Source organism: Falco rusticolus, chromosome 1, assembly GCF_015220075.1.
Source record: "Falco rusticolus isolate bFalRus1 chromosome 1, bFalRus1.pri, whole genome shotgun sequence".
Classification (NCBI taxonomy): domain Eukaryota; kingdom Metazoa; phylum Chordata; class Aves; order Falconiformes; family Falconidae; genus Falco; species Falco rusticolus.
This window is the reverse complement of record NC_051187.1, coordinates 11,790,219-11,814,626: the sequence shown is the minus strand read 5'-3', so window position 1 is coordinate 11,814,626 and position 24,408 is coordinate 11,790,219. Positions and strand designations below refer to the sequence as shown.

The 24,408-nt window shown below is 52.1% G+C and overlaps 1 long non-coding RNA gene across 1 annotated transcript; it reads right to left on the bottom strand.

The window, feature by feature from the left end:
- Positions 1-15,269: 15,269 nt before the first annotated feature.
- On the bottom strand, positions 15,270-23,014 carry LOC119158175. Its single transcript, XR_005107800.1, has 2 exons — positions 22,924-23,014; positions 15,270-22,363 (listed from the first exon to the last, which is right to left on the bottom strand). It is a non-coding gene; the product is annotated as an uncharacterized LOC119158175 (long non-coding RNA).
- Positions 23,015-24,408: the final 1,394 nt, after the last annotated feature.

Genomic DNA, 24,408 nt, shown 5'->3' with positions numbered 1-24,408 from the left:
CAATCCGTGGGCAGCAATAATTCTGGCAGCTGCTCCGCTTACGGTGTGGGCTGCTTTCATGTGTGTGTGTCCCCTCCCGGTTTCTCAGGCTGTGGCCCCACTCTGGAAGTGAGCCGAGGCATGGAAACCTAATCCTGCACGGGGGCAGCGCGCCTGTCCCCAAATGCTTTTGGGATGGCAGCCACCCATTTTCTCCTCTGTAAGTCCAACGTGATGCTCAGCAGCATGTCCCCCCTCCTGGCCTGGGGCCAGGTGGGGGATGCTGTGCGGGTGCTGCTCCGCACGTGGTACCCGTTAGGGATCCTGGGGGTACAAATGAGCGGGCAAACCAGGGAAAAGCTGAGGCTGCAGAGAGCAGTGGGCAGGGCTGCCAACCCCTGCTTCTCCCAGCTGTCCCCGATTAGGAACCCGACATGCTCTGAACAGTAGCAGAGGCTCCTTTCCACGGCTGTCGCTGGGCTGAGCTCCCACCGTGCCCCGGCCAGTGGCACTTTCTCTGCTGTATTTTATGAGGCTGGTGTGATGACTTGCTGTTCTGCTGCTGGGTTTCACCACCTCCTCCTCCCAGCTGCCTGCAGCCAGGGGGATGCAATGCCTCCAGCTGGCAGTATCCCTCGGGGCAGAAACCCCCTCATGGGTTTATCCTGGTGGGGTCCTGCGGTGTTTGTAGCATAGACCTGCTGCTGGTTCCTGCTTGGCCCAGGAGGATGTGTTGGGGAGAATAAACTGCAGCTCCCAAAAGACAAACCTAAATTCACTTTTTTCTTAAAAGATAGTGTCTCACTTGAACAAATCCATGAAGACACAGAGGGGGAACAGCTAGTTCTGCATGGAGCGTGGGAAGTGCCTGGCTGGGAAGCGTGGCCGGTAACTGCTCCTGAGTTCAGCAGCACTGAATGGCCAATGTGGTTGGAGTCACTGTGGTTTTGTTCTTTTTTTCCAAAATATAGATAAAATCTGACATATTTTCCCAGAAATCTCTGTATCTCTTCCCCCTCTCTCCCACTGACAGAGGCTGCAGAGCACAAATGTGTTTGGAGCCCCTTGGGCCTTTCCCATGGAGCACTTGGCTTGTTAAAATATTTGACATCAGGGTTCTTTATTACCTGCAATAAAATGCCTCTGCTAATCTTTAACATGCAGCATGTCAGAGAAAAAGGATTGCATTAAAAACCTGTTTATGGGAGTGTTACTAAAACTTGTAAAAAGGAGTAAAAGTGAATGATGACTAAAAAAACTTCACTTTTGTGACAGCAAAGGGGCTGCCCAGCCAGACGGTGCCCGGCAAAGCTGCAGAGAGCCGTTCGGTCCAGACCTGAACCTGAGGCTCAGTGCGGGGATGAACTAGCACCTCGCTCCCTCCCCACCTTTGATTTGCAGTGATTTCCAAGGCAGCTGCTTTTTTCCCCTCCAGTCTTAATTTAAAACTTCTCTTTCAGCCAGCCAGGGTGGAAGCACGTCCGCGCTGCACAGCTCAGCCTGCCTAGGGGCACGGGAGCCGTGGCACTGCCCCCTCCACCTGGCACTTGGGCTCAGCCTTTTAGCTTTCCCTCTTTTATATACTTTGGATGGTGTTTGAATATTACAAAACTAGGCTTTTCTGCATCATTTAGGTTTTTATAAGGCTGCTGTTTACTGTGATACCTTAATATCTTGTGGGTTTTGATATTTTCATCTGTTCTCCCCTTTGGATGAGTGGGGAAGGGAATGATGCGGCTGTGGTCCCAGGGTCAGATGGCAGTGCCATACCTGCTGCTTCAACCACCTAACAAAAACATTTTCAGCCCTTTAGAAGTACGATTTTGTCTCAGCTTCTGTTCAAGACAAGGTCTGGGAGTGTCTGAGCCGTAATTGCACGGACATGCCTGTTCCCAGAGCTCAGCTATTGGATTTCAGACAACGGAGAGGAACAGCATCAGGTGTCACATTTTTTTCTGCTGCTTCTACTCCACAGTCTATTTTTAATATCATTTTTATTGCACTGAAGATAAACAGCAAGTGGACAAGTTCCCATGGGAATCAGGGTCCATCCACCTCTCACGTCAGTTTAGCTGAGAGGAAAGTACAGTCGCGTGAGAGTCTCCAGCGCTTTTGGTGCGGGAGTGCTAAGATTTCCCCTCTTTTTATGATTTCATTATATTTACCAAAGCTGGTTCAGATTAAGCCGTGAAGCCATCGCTGTGCTGCCCCGTGGTGGGGGGAGGAAGGGGAAAGGGCTGCTCCTCTGCACCTGGCGCTGGACTCTGATGCTGCCAGGGCCGGGCAGGAGTGGAGGCACAATTAGTGTCACCCCAGCTGCTGCTGACAGCAGCTCTGAGCAGGGCAGGGGGGTGGAAGGGGCTGCAGGACCTGCCTCTGGCCACATCTGTGTGATCCTGGAGTGGCACCGACATGCTCTTGCTGTCCCCAGCTTGTTCACAACTGCTTTGATCTGGGAAAAGGTGTCTGAGTTGGCCCAAACCAGGATGTTTATGTAGCATTGCCCTGACTTAGGCCTGGGAGATGTACCATGGCTCTGTGTCCCACCAGCCCTGGAGAAATGCAGCCAGTGAACGGGGTGGGCTGGCTACCCCCATCTGGGAGGGAAATACCAGCTGCCTTGGGTGCTCAGATGCTGAGAGCATCCTTGGACAGGACGTTGGCCTGCCTTGTTGGTCCGGGCATGACTTGGGCACCATTACGGTGTAGTGATGAAGCCAACGGACCAACTGACCTGAGAACACACTGGCCAGCATCAGTGTATGGTGAATGGCAGAAGGTCCCAGGTGGTTATGCTGTGTGTGAGTAGTTTCTGAAGGACAGATGCTGTTGAGTGCTGGGACAGCACGTGCTTGGACGGGGAGGCTGAGCATGAGGCCAGCCATAGGATGTCCGTAACCCACAGGAAATCTGCATCCATGTGTGATGACAATGGAGTTGGTGACAGATCCAGCAAACAGCGGTGTAAGGAGGGGGAAGGAGATGTGGGAAAGAGCTGTTGGATGCAAAAGGCATGGGAGAGCTGGAGCATCTTCTGCAACTGCAGTCAGGAAAGTGTCTGGAGGTGGGACTGGTGCCATCTGGGCAGATGGGTAATGGCAGATGGAGCCAGGGGGGACCTTTGTATGTGCCTACTTCATGGTACATCTGCCCCTGGGAATTATAGCATTAGATCTGGAAGAATTTCTTGCTTTTATGCTGGAAGCTGAGACCTCAGAGCAAGGACCCCGCCAGATGAGGCCTGGAGAGAAAAACTCTTTTCTGTGGTTGCGTTTTTGAGAAGCCAAAAGTCAGAGTGAGGTTTTCAAAGGCAGCACTGCCGGCCCTGCTCCACAGATGGGCTGCCTTGCACCCGCTCCCATGCATCTCCCTCTCGTGAGCACAAACCAGGCCTGCGCTGCTCAGATCTGAGCTGCTTCATGTAAATCACATGTGGAGCAGCTGGAGGAAATCGGTAGGTGAAGGATTGGAAGTGGGGCTGGGATCTCAGTGAGGGCATTAATAAGGTGTTTAGTGCAGCCTGCAGAGGCTGAGGCTTTGGTTCAGGGAGCCTGTGGCCCGGCAAGGTGCTACAGGGGGGTGGCTCATCCCCAGTGTCCCTGGTGGAGGTGGCACAGTTCCTCATCTCCAGGGGATCAGTGGTTCATCACTGGGGCACCTTTTAATGGGACACCATCACCAGAGCTATGGTGCTGGCCAGGATGCTGTGCTGACCCCACACTCATAGGGATGCTCAGACCTGTGCCCTCTGTGCCTTCCTCCAGGTCCTGACTTGGCCAATGTGTCACCCTTTCACTTGACCCAGGGATGACAGACGGGCCAGGTCCCCTCCCTGGGTGCTGCCCTGCTCCATCCTGGGCACACCAGCCGATGCCCCATGGGTGAGCAGAGCCACGAACCTGCTCAACAGGAAACGCAGCCTCCTCTATGCCAGGGAAATCTGCTCCCCACCTCTTGGCTGAAGGTCAGGGCTGAGCCGGGGGGAGATTAATAGCTGGTAACTGCTGCCAGTGAGGAATCCAGGAGGTGAGACTGGCGGTCGTGGTGCAGTGTGTGGTGACAGACCTCTCACAGGAGTTTCCAAACTTCTGCTTCACTGCAGCACGGTACCTGACATTCTGGATGGAGCAGAGTGGAGGATCCTGGATTTGGGTTCCTCCTTGGCCCTCACCAGAGCAGAAGCTGGTGGTGGTGTGACCATGCTCTCCATGCACATGCCAGGGACCTGCCCAAATGCCAGGGCTCACCAGGCTGCCGCAGCCCCATCAACACGGTGGTGCTTGGAGGCCATCCCAGTGCTGCAGACACTGAGGCTCCGTGCTTCCCAAATACCGCTGCCCTGCGTGGGCTGAGTCACCGCCTCCTGGACGTAAACCCAGCAGATGGTTTCATCTCACACCCTTCAGCCTTGCAATGTTTGCTCACTGCTACCTTGGCAGTTGGGAGATGCTTAATGGGCTCCAGTGCCTCCCTGGGGTGTGCTGAGTCATGGAGGGGAGCTGAAATCTCTCCCTCTGCATGTCCCAATTAAAACATGGGGTTTGCCTCCCGGAGCAGGACAGAGGGTCATTGCCCTCAAACCTGCTCCAGCACCTGAACGTGCCAGCGGTTGTTCTCCCTCCAGGCCTCCCGGCATCTGCCAAGTGGGGACCAGGCAGCACATAGGGCCCCGAGTCAAGGGGAGGTGAATACCTCCTTTGACACCAAGAACTAGACCGAAACTATGTCAACGGAGAGAGCCGGGGTGGCTTTTCCTGTTTTTCCTGTTGGAGGCTTTGAACTGTGTCCTGCAGGGTCATTGAATGGGGAGACACCTCGGGCTCCGATGGGGAGGGTCTGAAATCCTAGACCCTGGGAAAGGGGAGATGGATTGCCTGGGAGAGGTATGGGTGGGAAAGCCCACATCCATCTCCAGGGCATTAGCCAGGAGCAGGAATTCCGGGACGAGTAGTGACCCATGTTTTCCAGAGTGATGGAGGTGGCTTGGGGTGAAGGAGGAGAGCATCTGATGTTGGGGTGTTCCCTTTTCGGAAGGCTGCCTTTACCCTACATGCAATGCCGTTCTGGCTGGTTTAGCTGCTGTGGGTAAGAGTGTGGTCTAGAAGGAAAACGATGCCGGTCCCAAAGCACTGGGGACCTCAGAGCATTGGTGTAACTTGAAGGCGACTCCTTGGCTGCAACCCACCTCTGGGTTTAGGAACCCCACAGGGATGTTTCGGGATCTGCTGTAAGATGCTCACTGCCCAGGCTGGGCAGGTGGCCCAAAGTCAAGAGAGCAATGAATGGGCACACTGATCCCACAGGGGCAGAGGTTTTCCCAGGACTCAGTGATCCGTTCTGCTCTTGTACAGAGGCCAGCATAGACCTCAAACCTCTCAGTTCTGTCCAAAAAGTGGGTAAAAGCCGCTGGAATCCCAGCTCAGGAAGGGCAGGTAGAACCTCGGGGTCACTCATGGCAGATTCAATCCCCTCTGCTGTGAGGGCTGCAGTCTGATTTTATGGCTACAACTATAAAGACAGAAAAGCTGGCAGCACGGGACTGTTTCTCTTGGTGTACAGGAGGGGGTTTTCTACTGTGCTTTGTTGTTCTGCTGGTGGAGCGAGGGGCAGGTCCTCCCTGCAGGCCACGCTGAATAGTCCCTGGCTTCACAGGGGGTCTGCAGGAGCAGCAGGGAGCGGTGCTGGTCCGTGAGATCAGCTGGACTGGGGCAGCTGGGGCAGCAGCCTATACCCCTGCCCTGCCCCCCCGAAGATGTATGTGCAAAATAAATGCTGTTTTGCTGGTCTGTGAGCGTCTCAGGGTTTTGCTGATGCAGAGGAGTCAGTCCAGGGTTGCAGCTTGCCCAGTCCAGGTCTGGTGGGGAGGCACTGGGTCTCCTCAGGGTGGCTTTTCCCTGCCACCCCCTGCCCAGCTGCAGCAAATGGATGTACTGGTGTCAGGCTGCAGCTTCAGCCACCCAGTGAATATCACTGCCAGGTTGAAGCTGGCTCACCAGACAGTCCTCTGCCTTATTTTTATTCTTCTGCTGACATCTAGTGTGTGAGAACCTGCAACACAGTGCGCTGGGTGGGTTGGAAAATTTGGATACGGGACAAACTGGACTGTTTCTTGCCCTATTCACCCCCAAATAGGCATCAGCATCTTCCCCTGGCTCCTCTATGGGACCTTCAGTGACCCAGGTGCCCACCAGCAGGGCAGGATCCTGCAGACTGGTATTTTCAGGTGGAGCTGCTGACAATTAATCCTAACCAGAGTAGGAAAATGGAGTGGGTTGCTCTCCAAGCCTCTCATGCGATGCACCCCTTTTTTGTTGGGTGGGGAACGTGGTCGTGGAAATAAGGAGCTGCTGCATTGTCAGGGAGATGTCCCCTCCACTCGGGTCCACCTCTGGGGTGGCAGCTCTGCCAGGAGGTTCGGTGCTGTGCATCTGTGCTGGATGGGAGGAGGGGGGGAACAGGGAGCAGCAGCTCCCTGAGTTTCTCTCTCTCCCCTTTATTCTGCTTTTGGTCAGAGCTTGTGGTCTGGTCTCCAAACATTATCTCAGGTCAGCGAGTTCTCCTGTTAAATTAAGTCATTTTAAATGTCTGCTGGTGAATAATGCTTCTTAATGTTAACTTATCATCCGGCCTAGTATCCTTGCCACCTGCCCCGATACAGGGGTGCTGGGAGCTGCAGGGTGCTGGTGGTGGCCCAGGTGTAGGGTTTGTGGTGGTGGCTTCGTCCCCTGATGCTGCACTGAATCCACAAGCTGGAGGAGTCTCCTCACAGGGCACGGTGGTAACCTCTGGAGGTGACAGGTGACGCTGGCTGTCCTTAGCATTGCCCCTTGTACATTTCCCTCCCTGGTAGTTTAATTTTTTTTTTTTTTTTCATTTTGTTGTGTCTCCTCTATGTCATGATAGGATCCCAGCTCTTGGCGTGGAGGGTTGTTATCACTCTATGACCTCTCCAGGGTTCAATGGGCTGATCTTGAGCACCCAAAATGACCCAAACTCAGGCTGTTGCTGTGGGATGACATGGGGAAGCTCTGCACACCCCAAAGCATCATCGAGGACAGAAGGGACCACTACTCAGAACTGCCCTGGGTCGTGACTGGTGTTGTCCCTACAGTCACTGGCACAGAGCACGGCACCCACAGGTGGCAGAGCCCTGGGGCTGGGCACACTGGTACCCACCTGGGGCACCCGGCCCTGCCCCACATGAGAGTGCTGGTCCCTCGTTCCAGCCTGGTTACAGTAAATCCTCCTAATAGTGCTACGGGATGTCCAGTGGCCTCGGGGCTCTGTTGTGTCACATCACAGGATGGAGATGGGCAAGTGCTCCTCTGTCCTTGCCTGTAAAATGTGCCTTTGGATAAAAAGTGCTGTGGGAAATCTCATGCTGAACCATTTACACTGCTGTTCACATGACTTTATTTTGTAAAAAATCCCTCTCAAATCTTGCCAGAAGTCAAGGTTTATTTCCCTATCCTACGGGTATTTAATCCTCATCTCATTAACTTTCATTTTAATGTACAATTGCTGAGGAGAGAAAAGAACCAAAATACTTTGTCTTAGGGAAAAGATCAGATATAAATTTATCCTGAAGCCATCAGAGATGCTTATCGGCATGTTTTTCTCTCTTCTCTAGCTGCATGAGCTTGCAGAAGAACCAGTTTTGCTCAGCTTTGCCTTTATGAGAGGAGAAATTCAGCTGGGCAGCGAGTCCCTGCTCAGGATGGGTTGGTGATCTGAGCATGGGATAGGAAATGAAAAGCATCACTGCATGGGATCACATTAGAGCACCCTGGGCAATGGAAGGACTTGGCTCTCAAAAAAGAAGAGAGATTTTTTTTCCCAATAATTTATGCAGAAAAACATCCTCTGAGTGGGGTGTAATTTATTTCTGCATTGAAACCACCTGCTGCTCACTTTCAACTACAACCAGCCCAGGTTTACAAAATAATAATAAAAAGAAGTGTTAAGTGTAACTATGAAGCCAGATCTCACCTTCCTCCTCATTCTTTGCTGAGGCCGTACCCAGGCACAGGGCTGTCCGGAGGCAGAGCACACCAGGGCGTTCAACCAGCCCCATCCACGAGCGCTGCTCTGGGTAACTGATACTGGTAAAATTACTTTTTGCAAAGCTGGAATGAGCTTTGCTTAAAAACTGAACTTTTGCCAAAATGAGCTTTTGCCAAACATCATGTCAGCAAAAAAACAATAGGAAAGGGCAGGTATTTTTTCCCATTTTGGTACTTCCCAGCCATCATTCCCTTATGTTTCCTACTTTCTGTATGAGGTTAAAACAGGAGAAAAATGCTCTGGCTGCGGCAGGTGGAAGCACAGAGAGTGATGGAGGTGGAAGAGGGAAGGCTGAGACGGCTCGAGGGGGTGTGTGTGCAGATGGGGCTGAGCAGGCAGAGCTGCCCCACCGTGGTGAGGACAGAGCTAAGCCACAGCATTGCTGGGGGAGCTTAGGTGTGGCTTTGCTTTCCTTCCTGCCCTCCAGGATTGCAGAACTGGCTTGCCAGGCTTTAGGGAGATGTTAGGAAATGCCTGTTCCAGGAGAGCTGCCCCCATACCTGGGGCCATCGGTCCTATCCCTTCGGTGTGGGGCCAGGAGGGCAGCACCTTTCTTGGGGGCAAATCTGGCTGGAGGACATCATCAGTGGCGAAGGTGAAGCAGATGGTGGACACAGATTTGCCCTGTGCAGGCTGTTTTTGAATGGCACTGAGAAAGCAGCCAACATTCAGGAGAGCAAAAAGGATGAGATTTACCTGACTGCTGCTTGGCCAAGAAGATGGAGGTGGTGACATCCTGCCTCACCTGCCCAGAGCATCACCAGGCTGCCCTGCAGCATCCCTGCTGGACCTGCAGCATCTCCGCTGGACCTGCAGCATCTCCACTGGACCTGCAGCATCCTGTTAGACCTGCAGCATCTCCACTGGACCTGCAGCATCCCTGCTGGACCTGCAGCATCTCCACTGGACCTGCAGCATCCTGTTAGACCTGCAGCATCTCCACTGGACCTGCAGCATCCCTGCTGGACCTGCAGCATCTCCACTGGACCTGCAGCATCCTGTTAGACCTGCAGCCCTCTGAGGACACCAAGCTGCTGCCCTGCAGGTTAGAGCGCTTAACCCCATAACCAGAAACTTGGTCATGAGTAAACAGCCTGGGTAAGGGATGGGTAAATATTTTTAGGTAGAACTGTAGAAGCAGGTTTGATAAGTAAGTGGGAAAGAGTGTTGAAAAACAGTGCTCTTTGTCCTGTATGGATCTGTATGGATTTACTTTCTCCCCCTGGGAGGAGGGCTCTGCTTCCAAAACAAATGGTCATTGCCAGTGTTGGAATGGAAAGTTTGATAAAACTTTTGGTCCTGTGCATTTACCAGATGCTGTGGCTGGTGCTGTGCGAAGGGCATCTGCCCCGGCTGCCTGGAAAGTTCTGCTGTGAGGGTCAAATGGCCTGAGATGTAAGGTGAGGTCTTCACAGACCTCAGTGACCTTGCCCTGACAGGGATCCCTCTTGCCCAGTTTCAGATTTCTCCATCTCAGGAAGGTGGAACTCCCTTATGTACGTAGGATTTTGCTGGAGAATTACCCTCTAACTCAAGCCTTGGTTATATCATCCAGCTGCCTGTTGGGTGCATCTTTGGTGAACCATCACTCCCAAGGGCATCAACCACTCAAACAGCAGTGTCACCAAGTGCCAGGTGTGACTAAACAATGTCACTTGTAATCTTCAGCAAAGTGTGAGCCATAATGGAGCTTATAACACTCAGAATAGTCACAGTGGTTGCCTACTGTGACCAGCTTTGTTACAAACTTTCCTGAAAAACAATCCCAGTCCAGTGTTTCAAAGCTACTGCAGCCACAGCTGCCTCTGTGCTGTTGAGTTTTCCCTTTCCAAAAAGGTGTTGGAGATGCCAGTGTTTGCAGGGGAGGTGCCCTGGGGTGGAGAGGACCCGATAGCAGGAGACGACTTGAAGGATGGTCCAACAGGGGACTTTTGTCCCATAGGCATCTGTCCTGGATGTGGAAAGCCTTGTGGGAGGGTTTAGGCTGCTGCTGGTGGTAGTGGGGACAGCCCAGCAGGGGTAGCAGCCTTTCTGGAGGAGAAGGTGAGCGTGGCTGGGAACCACATCAACAGGATAAGGACCCGCTCAGAGCACAGGCGAGCCTTCATTGAGAATAAGCTCAGACTGGGGAAAATGCCTGCTCACAGCACCAAGTGCCTCCTTGTAAAGGCAGGATAGCTTGGGGTGTCTGCAGGGCTGGGGGAGCAGTGCCAGCCCTGCCTGCGGCAGCGTGCATACCTCCTTGCAAAATGCCTACAACATGTAGTATCATAGCCTAAACCAAGTGAATCTTTATTTATTTTTGTGGCTAGGATTGCTGTGAACTCAGGAAGAGCTCCGGGATGGATGTTCTTCCCAGCATTTACATCAGTCTGAAGGACAAACTGTCTCGACTCAGGTGGGTTGTCGTGAAGCTTGGTATCTGCTTGTACTTATCTTTGCAAAGCTGCAGCTGAGGGCATGTACTCGCTTACAAACAGCTCTGTGCTATCACTGAGGGGGTAAAGCAAAGGCTCAGAAAATTGCACGTGGACCAGGCTGGAGCCCACCATACTGCCCTTTCTCTGTGACAAGGTCATTGCTTCAGCGTTACGCTGGCTGCTGTGACAACGAGCACATCAGGCCAGCAAATTCTCAATTTTTATTTTTTTTTTATTTGCTGAAACTGGAACTTTTCAGAGGTCCTGATAAAACTTCCCTTAAGGACATGTTTCAAATCTAGGAGGGACTTTCTTGTCAGACCTAGAAAGAATGAGAAACAGCCAGATAAAAAGGGCATGAACTCATAGTGTGAGCAACAGAGACCAAACTCCCTGCTCATCGTGCTCGAGACAAGATGCATGAACTCACCATCCCAGTGAGTCCCTCGAGACTGGGGTCAGGCCAGGAGCTAACTCAGTTTATCTTCTGGTGAATAATTTCAGGTCCCATCTTGACAGGGAATGGGAAAACTGTGGTGATTAGGAGATGTTTTCGGAGCTGACAGCACTGTTTCTTGCCTGGCTTTAGTGACAGGTTGTGATGAGGCGTTAGCAGGTTGTGGGATGATCAAAGGGAGAGGGCAGGGATTCCCCAGGCCAAGAGGGATGCTGGGTCTCACTCCAACGCCACCTTAGAGCAGAGGGCAAGAAAGACCAGGGGTTTATGCCTCCCCCTTTGGCTTTGTCCTGGTCTTTCCTTAAAATGATAAACAGCAACAGTCAGCTGATAATGATTTAATACGTGGAAAGCCTGAGCTTTATCGCTATCCCTATCCTGACTCCTTTTATGTCTCCAGTAGAAATCTCATGAGCAGCAAGATATAAACCGGCTGAGTTTGTACCCACAAAAGGTAATGTAGCTGAGCCTCATAAATCCCACCGGTTTATACATATCAGCCCTGTTTCTTCAGCAAAGGCAAAACTACCAGGTACCAGCAGTGATGAAGAGGAGGGCTGTGGTCAGGCCTGAAAAGCAATTTGCACCCCAGGTGTCAGCAGAGGTGGGAGCTCAAGCACCAGCGCTGCAGTGCGGCTGTGATGCTGAACTGGCCTCACCCCTGTTTTCAGGCAGGAATCATTTCTTAGAGAACCAGCGGTGGAGGCAGCCCTGCAACAGCTGGGATGCCTCTAGGCGGACGGGAGCGTGTCTGATCACAGCGGGACACACAGCCTCTCATTCCTTGTCCGGCTTTGCACGAGCCACTGGCAGATCCTGGAGCCAGGGAGTCCCTCCTGACCGTTCCCATCGCGCTGTGTGGCTCCCCGCGCCCCACCTTGTGTCTGAAAGTGCCAAGAGGCTGATGAAGCGTTGCCCAGCGTGAGCCTGGAATCGGGCCCCAGATCTGCTTGGGCTCTCAAACCCCCCCTTTGGATGGAACCTCTACAGCACCGGCTGGCAGGTTCTCATCCTGCGGACAATGTGAGGAGCTGGTCCTGCACAGCTGGGGACCATTGCCCCTGTCCCCATGGTGCGCAAGTCCCAGGGACCATGACCCCTGGTTAGTGTGGGGGCACAATCATTTATCTCCTTCTTTTTATTCCTGAAGAGATCGTCCGGATCAAAATGATGGTGTCTGCAACGGGACCACCCAACTGTCACACCTCTGCCCTACGGCTAAAGGCAAGGAGTGTAGGTCCTGGGTTTGGTGGTTTTAATACTGACTTGCCTTTTGGGGGGAGGTGGAGGTTGGTAAGAGATTCCTGGAGATACTGAGTGAAGCATCCATCTCGCCTGTCTCGGATGCACGCCTCCATCGGTGCTGGTGCAGCACGTTCTGCAGGTGTCTGTGTCCTGCCGCTGACTGCAGAGAGCCTCGGAGACTGGCTTAGGCTCATAAATGTCCTTAGGAACCTAAAGAAAAAGAAATCCAAATTAAATAAAGGTTTATGGATTAAACTCCTTGATAGGAGACTCTTACAAAAAATTCAGTTTACTTTCATTCATTTAAGGAGAACTAAACTGAGTCATGGTCATTTTAATTCTGCTAAAAATGGTACAAAGAAGTTTAATGTGACTTATCTTAATCCACTTGAAAAATCAATTCAGATTAATTTTCTTGAGTGTCTTGCATAGTTTGCCTTTGATTTTTCAGATGCTAATTAGTTTTACTGTGCGTGGCTGAGACCTAGCATGACCATAGTTTCCATCAGTCACAGAAAATGCTTCTGTGGCTATGTGCAGACTTTAAATACAAAGCTCATGTGTTGGATAAGTAGGATGGAGAACGCTCCTGGGTAGGTCCTGTAACAATTACAAAGAATCACTGTGGTCAGCAGGGACCTCTGGAGGTCTTGAGTCCAGCCCCTCTGCTCAGAGGTGGGGGGCAGGGGGCAAGCTGCTCGGGGCCATGTCCAGTTGGGTTTGAATACCTGCAAGGATGGAGACTCCAAAACCACTCTGCGCAAATGTTTCCAGTATTGGACCACCTTTATAGTAAAAAAGGTTTATCTTATGATTCAAACCCACTTTTTTCTATTTTTCTGTTTCCTTTAGCATGTGATGCAGAGCCGAAGACAACCAATAAGTGACCAGCACTGCTCCCTGGGAACAGCTGTGCTCGGATCATCCTGGAAGGTTTGAACTATCTGACAAGAGTCTGTGCTTCAGCTGCTCCTGGTCTGAGACTGAGCTACCTGGGGCTGCTGCATACCTTGGCAAGAGGTGCAGAAGCATTGATCAGACCGACTGCAAAAGCAGCAGCTGCACCTTGAGGAGCAGCTTCACCTGGAGCACCCTGCAGAATCGGAAGGGGTTTTCTGCATGGCACAGTGATGTGGAGATGCCCCTCAAAATGGATGTGTTTGGTAGGACAGGGGTCTACCCGAACTACCCCAGTGGGACCTTGTCCTTTCATGGGGTCACCTGTGATGGTGTGACCTAGATGCACCGGTTTGAGTATGATTTTGCTGAGCCTCTGTACCCCGACTTTTGGCTTTTAAAGAAAGAGAATAGTCAGGATAAGGTGGCTGGGGGAGACGCTGAGGAGATCCCAGCCTCCTCGCATTCCCTTGGGGAGCTGCTCCCTGGAAAGCATCTGAGTCAGAAGAATTGGCCTGTGCTTGGGTTGCAGCTGATGCCAGCGCTGTTGCCGTAGGTAGCTGGGGGAAGAAGGGAGCGACGTCTGCGTAAAGGGTCTCGTAAGCAAACGTGGTGCTGAGAAGCCCGTGGTTTAGAGGTGGACAAGGCTTGCTAGTTCACACAGTTGCTTGTCCAGTGGCCAGTGCGGCTCCCAGCAGTAGATCCATTAATGTTCTGTTTAGTAGGAGTTAAAACCTTTATTTTTTTTTTAATTTTTTTTTTTATTCCCCCACCCCTGCCAGGGATAGTGATGTGCCACTGCGCTGCTGCCCTTGCCGTGCTGGTGCGGGTGGCAGGCGGTGGCAACGCGGGGTGCAAGGTCCCTGCCGGGCTCCCACCCCCGGGTCTGCGCCCCCAGCAAGGTGCTGTGAGCTGGGGGGCTGGCAGGGGCTGGGGCAGCCGGGCGGGGGGCGCTGCCCAGCGGCAGAAGTGACCGCGGCGCGCAGCCCACAAGGGGGCGCTCTCAGCCCGCGGCTGGCGCTGCTGCCTTCCGCCCCCCTCCCCTCCCCCCCTCCGCCCCCTCCTCCTCCGCCCTGCAGCCCCCGCACCCCGGAGACCCCCAGCGCTGCCGCTGTGTGCGCCTCGTTCGCTGCTGGGGGACCCCGCGGAGGTTCTGCGTTACAGGGGGTGGCTGAGGGCTGGGACCCCTCAGAGGACCCCCATTATGGGGGGTGGGCTGAGGGCTGGGACCCCGCGGAGGCCCCCTGTTACAGGGGGTGACTGAGGGGTGGGTCCCCGCAGAGGACCCCAGCTACAGGGAGGTGACTGAGGGCTGGGACCCCATAGAAGACCCAAATTATAGATGAGTGACCACAAGTTGGGACACCACAGAGGTCCCACGTTACAGGGGGGTGACCGAGGGGTGCTCTCGTGTTGGGTGGTGTCTTACCTGCCCCAGCACCCCCGCATCCTGCCCATGCTCCTCTTCCCCTTGGTGGCTTTTGGCTTGACCGCAGCTGTCAAAGTCCAATGGTAGCAGAGGGGACTGTCCCATCGTGGGCTAACTTAGCGGTGCACGCTGCAAAATGACCTTTGGGGACACAAAGTGACATTTGCAGCCCCCTTGCACCCAGGGCTGGGGAACAGATGGGTGGGAAGCAGTGAAAATTCCCTGCACACACCGTTGCTTTTTGGCAGGATGGGTCAAGCCGCAGGCGGGGGATCGGTGGAGCTGCACGGGCTGCTGAGAAGCTCAAAACTTGCACCCTCCAGAAGTCAGCAGAGCCAGAAGAAAAAGAGAAAGAAACTTCTACAAAGCACCTTGCAGAGATGGTGAGTCCACTGTTGCTCCATTCTGCAAGTGGGAAAACTGAGGCAGGGTTTGAAAAAACCATTTGCCTGTGGTCACCTAGCACAGGAACGCATCTTGGTCTCAGGGGGTCTGGTCAGCACCACGCCGAGGGCAGTGTTAGTACCGAGTTACTGCCTTTGCCCCAGGTTCTTTCAGCCTTGGAGCTGTGATGGATAAACATTTCTTGTGCTCGCTGTACAAAATAAAACCAGAAGTGGCAAGGTAGGGTAGAGGAAAAGAAAAGTCACCAAGGCATGAGAATCTGCTCTTCTACTGCTCACCAAAGGGCTGGCCTGAAGACAGATTTTAATTTTTGAAAGTTTTCCTGGGGAGAAAAAGACAAATAAAACACTGAACAAGGCCAAACCAAAGCCACTGGCTGTTGAAATCCAAATGTTTAAAGTTTATTCTCTTTTAACTTCTATAAAAAACATGTGAAATGGAAAAAGAAATCCGCTTTCTTATGACCCAGTAAGTCAAGAGTTAGTGTTTCACAAAATGGTCCAACAAGATCCAGTGTCTCAGAGATGAAGCTGGACAGTGGCACCTGGACGGGAGATGCCCATTTCCACAATCAGGGCACGAACAACCAGGTCCTCTTAGCAGATCCAGGTGGACTGCCTGCGCTGCCAAAGCCCGGTGTATGCGCGGGTGGGCAACCAAAAGAGAAGCTGCTCTGGTGATGGGTGGAACAGCTGCTGCTTATAGAGGCTCTTCGGTCTGTGCTACAAGAAATGTCAGATTACACAATTAAATCAGTCCCTGTTGGTTTTAAGCCTTATGGATCTGTAATCCTAAGGGTGCACTGATGGATTTGCTGCCATTTTACCCGTATTCATTGCCAGAATATTTTGTTCCAAGACACTAGCCAGAGCAAAGGGGCTGTAAATTGTACCCCTGCATCAGCCCTGGCAGAAGCGTGTCTGATGCTGTAGAGGGTCCAGAGGGGACAGCGTGGCTGAAGCAGAGGCTTCCGACTGACTGTGTGGCCTCAGGGGGCTTTGAAGTGAGGACACAAGAAGCACTCGGACTTCACTGAGCCTCCGGCAGCCCCAGCGACAGGGCAGAGCGCTGCTTCTCCTCTCCGTGCAGGCTGAAGCTTCCTTTCTCCTGGCAGCAAGCTGCACCCACACCTGGAACACCCCTCGCTGTGTCCATGCCTGCACTTGTTCTGCCAGAAATAAAGATTTTGTGTAGGAGAAGTGTGCTTCCAGTTCACCCTGGCATGGACAGAAAGGAGAAACAGCCACAAAAGTTGCTCATCTTGAGCTGTTGCAGCCATGGGACCAGCCATGGACCCAACTCCCACGTTCAGCTGCAAAAACAACTCCTGTGCCCAGGCTCAGCCCCACCCCCTCTTCATCCCCAACACAGCTCCGCCAAATTCCACTTCCCAACACCCATGTAGTGGGTGCTCCCAGCTGCAGGCAGGGATCATGGTGGTGGCACTGTGCAGCCCCATGTCCCTGTGCCACAGCTAAGGACAGCGCTGGAGAAACCTCCACCCAAAGCTGGCTCTGCTGCTCTGCTCAGCTTCCACTTTAGCTTGGCAGACCATGCCCGGGAGTTACATATTTTATCCCCGGAGTGCCAAGCTGCTCCATCCCCAGGCTGCATTCAGGGATTAGCATGCAAATAAGCCCACTGCTGCCTCAGACTGCGATAATTAAAAGTGAAGTTGTAAAACAAGCAGCATCAATTTTTGGTGCACATCCCCAGCAACACATGGTGATTGGACTGAGTTAGGAGACATTTCCAGCTACGCAGCAAACTCTAAATAGCCTGGAGAGAATACATGGGAATTTAGCTTGTGCAGCAATTTCAGATGTCAAAACAAGTTTCCTTGTTAATATGAAACTATTTGGACTTTGCATTTTTAATTAAAGCTTTTAATTATCCAACTGTATTTTATTAGCTTTTATGAAGACAGCTGCTTTAAATGCTGTAAGCCAAATCTGTGCTCTGAAGCACTACTTGTCCGAGACAGGGTTTCGGTTGTGAACAGCCTTCGTTGTGAGTAAATGGGGTTGTTTAATTTAAACTAGAATTTACTGTCCCAGCTTGATTGAAACTCTTTTATGGCATAGACAACAAATAGCCTTGGTGGGAGCATTCGTGCGCCCTGTGGCTGGGGGGGGGATGCTATGCTGGCAGCTCAGGGACTCGCCCGCCAGCCCTTTCCAGGGTGAGCATCAGCTGCTTCTGCAGGGGGTTTCTCTGCCCACCTCCCCGGCCTCCTCACATTGTTTTGCCTTGGAGCACTAGACCGAGACTAGAAGGTCCTGTCTGGAAGCCTCTTGCACCCTTGTGATGGGTTTTGAGGCGCCGAGGCCCCAGAGCGGGTGCTGCTGGAGGGTCCCTGTGGAGCAGCCGAGTCAGCCTCCCCGGTGCGGGGGCTCGGGGGAGCTCGCTGGGCTCTGGTTTGCAGGAGCTCAGGCTTGATAGCTGGTTTTCTCCTGTGCCTGCTCTTCAGTACTGTGATTGCAGACGATCTTTATCAAGCAATAGTTAGCGCTTGTGGTCCGGGTCATGACATGGGTTACTTTATTCATTGGGCGTGTGTTATTTACAGCTGCAGGGTGGCCTCTCTTGGTTCACAGCAAGACAATAGTTTAACAGGTTGTGGAAGCCTTTACGTCCCGCCTGTGCGGGAGAAGAGGTGAAGAGGAACAGAATATTTGAAGACAATTGCAAGACAAGAGCTGACAGAACAGGGTTTCTGGTTGGAGCACAGCCCTGTGCTGAGCTCAGCGCCAGCTTCATGGAGAGTGCTCTGGTCCGAGACGTTACTCTTCATCACTGTCAAAAATCAGCAAAATGTACTAAATCATCTGTAATGTGCTGAGAAGAAAGGCAAAGCAGGCAGCTTTTAAGCACTGATGCAGGTCAGTCTGCAGGCACCGGGAGCTGGCGGGATCGCAGGCTGAAGTGATGACAGCCGTGCATGAAGCTGGAAGGGCAGCTCAAGACCCCGCGTGTGCGTTCCTGCGTTAAGAGGACAGATCAAAAGCCTTGGTGCTGGGCAGGACTGTTCTCTCCAGACCTGTGTGTAGCTGCTGGCAACGAACTTTCTTCTGTCCTCTTCTGTCTTTCAGGGGAGTTTAAGCTGGGATTGATACAAGTGGGAGACTGTTCAAAGGAGATGCCACTACCTAGCGTGGGGTGTAGGGGCCGGAAGGACAGCAATGCAGGCACAGGTAACGCACACGTCTATATGCTTGTGCGTGGACATGAATTGAATGTCTCCTGCTTGCTTTGCACTAGCGCCTGCGCTGAGCACTTGTACCTGCGCAGCTTTGCAGCGCAGACAGACGGATTCCTCCGACGGATGGATTCAGAAATACCTCCCAGGTATCCCATCCCCAGTGAAAGCTGCTGTTTGCACCAAGGGCTGCCCTGTGCTTGGGGATAGTTTTTCTCTGATGATCTGTGTCCAGCAGATCATTGGGAGGGGCTCTGACACCCAGGCAGGGGCACGTCCCAGCAGACCTCTGGAGGGAAGTGACAGTGGTGGGGATCGTGTCCAGCTGGCGGGTGATGCAGGTAGACAGAGCAATAGAGCATGGGGACTTGGTTGGGCTGGGGTTAGAGGAAGATGGCTCTGAAAATCTTATGATGTGAGTCCTGGTCAAAGTCCCGTTGTCTGGCTCTTAGCAAGGACTCAGTCTGACAGCTCTGCTGTGGCCCGGTGAGTTTATTGACTCGTTAGGAAAAATCAGGCATCATTTGGTGTCATTTCATTCATCTTTACTTTCCTCTGCCTGATCTGAGTCTGATGCTAGTAATGAAACTCAACCTTCTCCAGCACGGGGCTGGAAGGGGCCGGTGCCGTGAGCGTGCAGCAGGTACCGCTCCTGGGCGAGCGGCAAATGGGGCACTTGGCTTCTCGCTGCTGCTGGTCACTTCACCAGGCAGTGGGATTGTAGGAGGGAGGAAAAGACTGGAGGGAGGAATAAGAAAGCTAATGAACCTGAGAAATGGAGACAAGGAGTCAAAGTGGAGCTGGAAAGGAACAGGCTTGTTGTCACTTAATAAACATGTTTGTACTGCTGACAGCATTGCCCTCTGGATTTGTAGGGGCAGATTTTGGGGGGAAGCAAGGACGGGCTGTGGCTCTGTGGGGACGCCCCAGGGAGCAAATCCTGGGGGGCTTCAAACCCTGCTTCTGCCTGGGGAAGCAGCACATGTTGGGTCCTGTGCAGTCGGAGAGAAGTAATAAAAGGACTTGAACCTGGTGCCAGATCTTCTCAAGCTGAAGGAAGCAGCAGCAGGCTGAGTACCTCCAGGACATGGACTGAGACAAAGAGATGAGCGGCAGCAATATCGGGTGTGTGGGACAGCCGCAGCGCAGACAGGACCTTCCATCCCGCTCCACGGCACTGCTCGGGGCAGACCCGGCTCCTCTGCACGTGAGATCTTGTTTCTAGGGTACTTTAATGTATCTCAATCAAAAGGGGCTGGCCTGCAGGTGACACACGGTGTAGAATGTTGGGACAAGATACAGGGAAGGAAACACTTTGCTTGTTGTACTGCTCTGTGTGTAAAAAACATTCAGGAACACATGAAGGTTTTAATGAAACAAAGTGTTTTGGAAAGACCCCAGTCTTGCCTGAAAAAAAACGTATTTTAATGACTCGAAAGTGTTGGAAGTCGTGAACAAATCTGTCTGGTTCCACTTCAGGCATTAAAGGTGGGTCAGAAAAAAGGTACCAGGAAAGCCTGAATTCTGAACACTCAGCGATGAACCTGCTTCTATGCAAAAGCCTCAGTCATTAAGAAGAAATGAGTGAAAGAGGAGTGTTGCGTGTTTGCTGTAAAGCAGAGCATGTCAGGATGGGGAGCTCAGCAGCAGCAGCTCCCTGGCTGTCCCTGCTGGGCTACCTTGGGTGGTAGTAGATCCCTTCTCCTTGGTCCTCTCTGCTCCCAAGGGTTGGAACAACTGTGTGACAGCCCTGCCCTGCACGTGGCCTGGGTGTCCAGTTGCACCAGCCATTGTGGCCTGACCCTACCTGGTTCTCAGCGCTGTTTTCTGGGGGACTTCTGCAGCAAAGATGCTCTGGGACAGGACGGCATCCCATTCAGCAGCACCAGGGCTGTGAAGAAGACCCCAGGACCAGCAATACCTTTACCTGCAAGTATTTGTATCTCAATACCAAGAAGTGCCATAGGTTTTCATTCTCCCTTTGACTGCCCCTTTTTTTTCTTCCCCCTTAGGATCTTTAAGGGGAGGTTTCCAGAAAGAGATGCAGTACTCTGTGTCAGTATCCGGGCCTTGCTGCAGCTGAGAGCTTGTAATGATGAAGATTTAATGCAAATCAAATGGACTTTTCATCTTAGCAGAAAAGTATTTACAGCCCATTAAGTAGATGGGAAAACTGGTCATTTTTTTTGGAGGGGAGCAGAGAAAAATAAATAGTGCTGTGTAAAAATGTGGCCACAAAAGGCTCTTAGCTTGAGAAATTTAGCCTGAGAAATTTATCAGCTTTGGGGATGGAAAACTCATCATTTATATATAAAAATATATCACTTTTAATTACACAGCCAACTTCAGCTTTACTCATTAGTTACTTACGCTACTCTGCCAAGTTACACAGTGGCGAGCTGGCTGGAATATTTTATATGGCATTTTATCCTGGATTAGAAAAGTCAGCATATGGCTCCACCAGCCTTTGTTTTCACTGGTCATAGGGTAGGGAACTGAATGCAAAAAAATGGAGAAAAACTGGAAAATAGGATGGGAAGAGGAGGGTGAGCGCCTGGGAATGTGCTCCTGCATATGTTTGGGATGGCTGGCTCTGGCACATGTGGGTGCCTTTGGGTGTGCAGCTCTCTGCAGGCGGGTGCTCTGCTATGAGGCTGCGCAGCCAGGGCTCCTGGTGAGGCATCAGGGATGGGAGCATCCCGGGTGAAGGGGCTCCAAACTGCCTTTCTTAGCTCTGACCCCTCTTCTTCACCTGGATCACATCCGCATCTCCTCCCGACTGATGCTTACGCCATCTGCAAATACCTCTGATAAGGCCCTGACTCGTTGCTGGGGTAGCCGATTTCTGCACCTAATTACTCTCGCTTCTAAGACAGTTTTTCTTAATGCTTTGCCCGAAATATTTCCATTTGTAGCTTCAGGCCCCAGCACTCCTTGTTTTACCATTTCCAGATCATTTGAATAATCCCCCTTTCTCCTTTGATGGTATTTCCCTGGAGGTATTTATAGCATTATCACACTCCCCATTTAATCTCCTTTCTTACAGACTGTATAAAATTAAACTCCTCCATCTCCTCTCCCTTGTCTGCCATGTCCTCTCAGCTTTGTATGTTTGTGGCAGCTTGTTTTAAGGCATCTCCAGTTCGGCGTGACCCCTCTGATACCCCACGGGAAGCCACGGCCGAGGGCAGCCCACCCTAGTGCAGGGCTGTGTGGAGCCTGGGGGTTGCACGGTCCTTCGGAGGGTCTGCAAAGGACCCCTTGTGGTTCAGGGCATCCATCAGCATTGCCCCAGGGCACGAAAGCTTTGATGGGAAGCCCAGTGTAGTGTCAGCAGCGTATCTATGTTGTTTGGTGTGAGCAGTGCTAAGATGACCCCACGATGTGCCTGGTGTGCCAAAGATAACCGTGGGCGATAACTGTGTCCCCCAGCTGGCTGGGGCTGCTGGAGCCTGGTGGGGTGTGATGGGTCCTACTGGTTCAGCCAGGGAACCTGCAGAGAGCTGCCAGTGGTGGGGGATTTGGAGAGGATCTTCCTTTGAGATTCAGGTTATTTTCTGAGCACAGAAGCCCCAGCAATGTGAGCTGCTTTGAGTGTGGGGGACAGTGGAAGGGCACGCCAGCACTCCCACTCCTCCCGTGAAACCACACAAACCAAATGCAGCCAAACAAACATCTGCCCTTCTTATCCATGGAAAAGATCAGGCAGAGCACAAAGAGTTTCAAAGACAACCATTTTGCTCTCCTACACCATTGCTTCCACTCAGCTGCTGCTTCCTCCTTCTCCCCTCCCTATCGCTGGTGGCAGAAGAGCTCAACCCACTCACAGTGAGCCAAGCTGCAGCCTCCAGCCGCTGCGAGAGGGGAGCAGAGGGTGTCAGGGGCTGCAACAGTGGGAAATTTTAATTTGAAGCACTTTTTCAGGAGCAAACCACATCCTTGGAAACAAAAGGCTTGCAGGAAATGTCTGCTTCTCCCCCCCTACCCGTCAGAAACTGAAATGTTCATTTTTGCATTCTGGAAGAAAAATAAAACATTTCCAGTGAAAATGGAAAATAGTTGGTGTTTTTAGAACTTGCCCCAAAGGAGGGAGACGGTCACTGTTTCTCTTACAGTCTCCCAAGCCAAGCTGGACGGGCGCACAAAGCTGCTGGAAGTCTGTAGAACCTGGGTTGGGGTATGTGGCTTTACCTCTGCCATGCACCGACTACAGGGGTCCTGTTTCTTCTTGGTCCAGCCATGACTGATGTTGTATCCCCAGAGATGGGCTGAAGCAGAAGGGGAAGAGCAGGGAGCGGGACTTCCCAGTACACTGCTGGTTTGGGGTTTGGGGAAGCCCAGCGTCATGGGCAGTGGTGGGGAACGGGGGGCCGCGCCGTGGAAAATGCCTGCACCAAGATGGGTGTAATCCCCCCCAGTGGGCAAAACCAGATTACCAGGGAGAGGGAAAATAAACCTTTAAAATAATTGTATCTAATCAGTAACTCTGAAAAGGCACCACCCTGGCAGGGAGATACTGACTGGTGGGAGGCTTTGAAACCTGGACTGGGGAACAGGCGTAGATGAATACAGCTTTTCCCCTTAAATGTGAAATATTCCTTTCAACTACAAAAACCCATTTCCCTGCCCCACTTTCTGGCAAAGAAATTGGGAATGGGAAACTGTGGACAGGGTCCAGTGTAAATGTGCACACTGAAAGTTCCTGCTGAAACAGAGAAAAGGAGAGTTTGTGACTCCCACGGCCAAGTCCTGGGTGGGAGCTGCCTGGTTTTGTAGCAGATGTCCCTGTTGCTGTGGCTGTATTTCCCCCCCTGGAACCAGTACTCACCCTGCACGGCTGCGCAGGGCTGCCATGGCACCCGTGTCTGCAGGACAGGAGGCTGCGAGCGCTGCCTCATGTTCCTTTCTGGCTCATAGCACCCAACACCTTGTGTCACCCAGTAAACTGGAATTAATGGGCAAAGTTCACAGTAGCATCATTGTTTTGCATGTGTGGGATATTGAAGGCAGCCCTCCCTTTTTGCAGTTACCTAACTGGCAAGAAATCAAGGGACGCTCAGAGCAAAAAAAAAAAAAAACCCAACAAAAAAAAAAACCCCAAACCCAAAAAACCCCAAAAACCTCAAGTCTTATGTCAAACCTTAAGTCATATGACAGAGCAGTAAATAATGGATCTGGTGACCTAGACCTACAAATATTTACATTCCCTTGGCTTGGCTGATAGCAGGGGCTCGTCTTACCATGTCTCACCTAATTAGCAGAGGGCTACGAGAATCCAGTGGTGGGTTCTGGTTTCTTTTTCACCTCGTTTGTAATGCATGCCGCTCTCTTGCTTGCCATGTAGTTTGCACATGGGTACATGTCTGCAATAACATATGGGCAAGGTGTGTGGTTACGCCCGGGAACTGGCAGGACTCAGATGCATCAGCAGCTTGGAGGCTGAGAACAAGTTCCTGCAGCCACCCAAGAAGGTGCTGGCCTTGATCCCCTTTTCCTCTCGATTGCAAAACCAGTCTGAGATAAAAAATTCACGGTGGACTGCAAGCTCCCTGATTTTAGGGTTCTTCCAGCCCAGGGGCTCAGCTGGTGTATCTGCTCCTAATCCAGCCTTGCCTGTACGGCTGCCTGGGAACAGTTCCTGGCCCGTGCTCTGCCCTGATCCGTGCCCAGGCACGGTTTGGGAGGGTGCTGGTTGGCACTGGTCAAAACCTGTGGTCAGGAATGTCATGAATGATCAGACTCTACAGATTGCGAGTTCATGTTCAGGCCTGTGTCCTGGCTTGGGTTAGTTTCCATGTGCGGAGGGAACTTGCTGAGGGCAGGACCATTTTGTGCAGATGCAGGAAAGCGTGGTAGGAGACATGCACAGTTTAGATCATCAGAAAAAAAAAATAATCAGAAAAAGGTAGAACAGTAACTGGCTACAGTTGACCAAACCGCAGTGTGGTGAGTGGACAGAGGATGTCCAAGGCAGCTCCAGCCCTGCTGGGCTGGGTGTGGGTGCAGAGGAGCCGGAGCTGTGGGGGCTTGCTGGGGGGGATACCTCCCTGCGGCTGCAGCAGAGATGCCCACTGAGAAGGACCAGGATTGCCTGACCTGACGTTGCCTGACCTGGCAGCAGTAAAACAAAGGCAGAACTCGCTCCTGGTCAGGACACCCTGCCAATGGAAACTTTTCTTCATTTTGAAAAATTCAACTTAAACCCCTCCTTTTGATGGAAGCCTGACTATATTCCTCAAACAGCTTTTAGAACCAAGGACTCTGAAATAGTTGTGTGATGAAATCGTTAACATGACCAACAATGGCAGTTTGG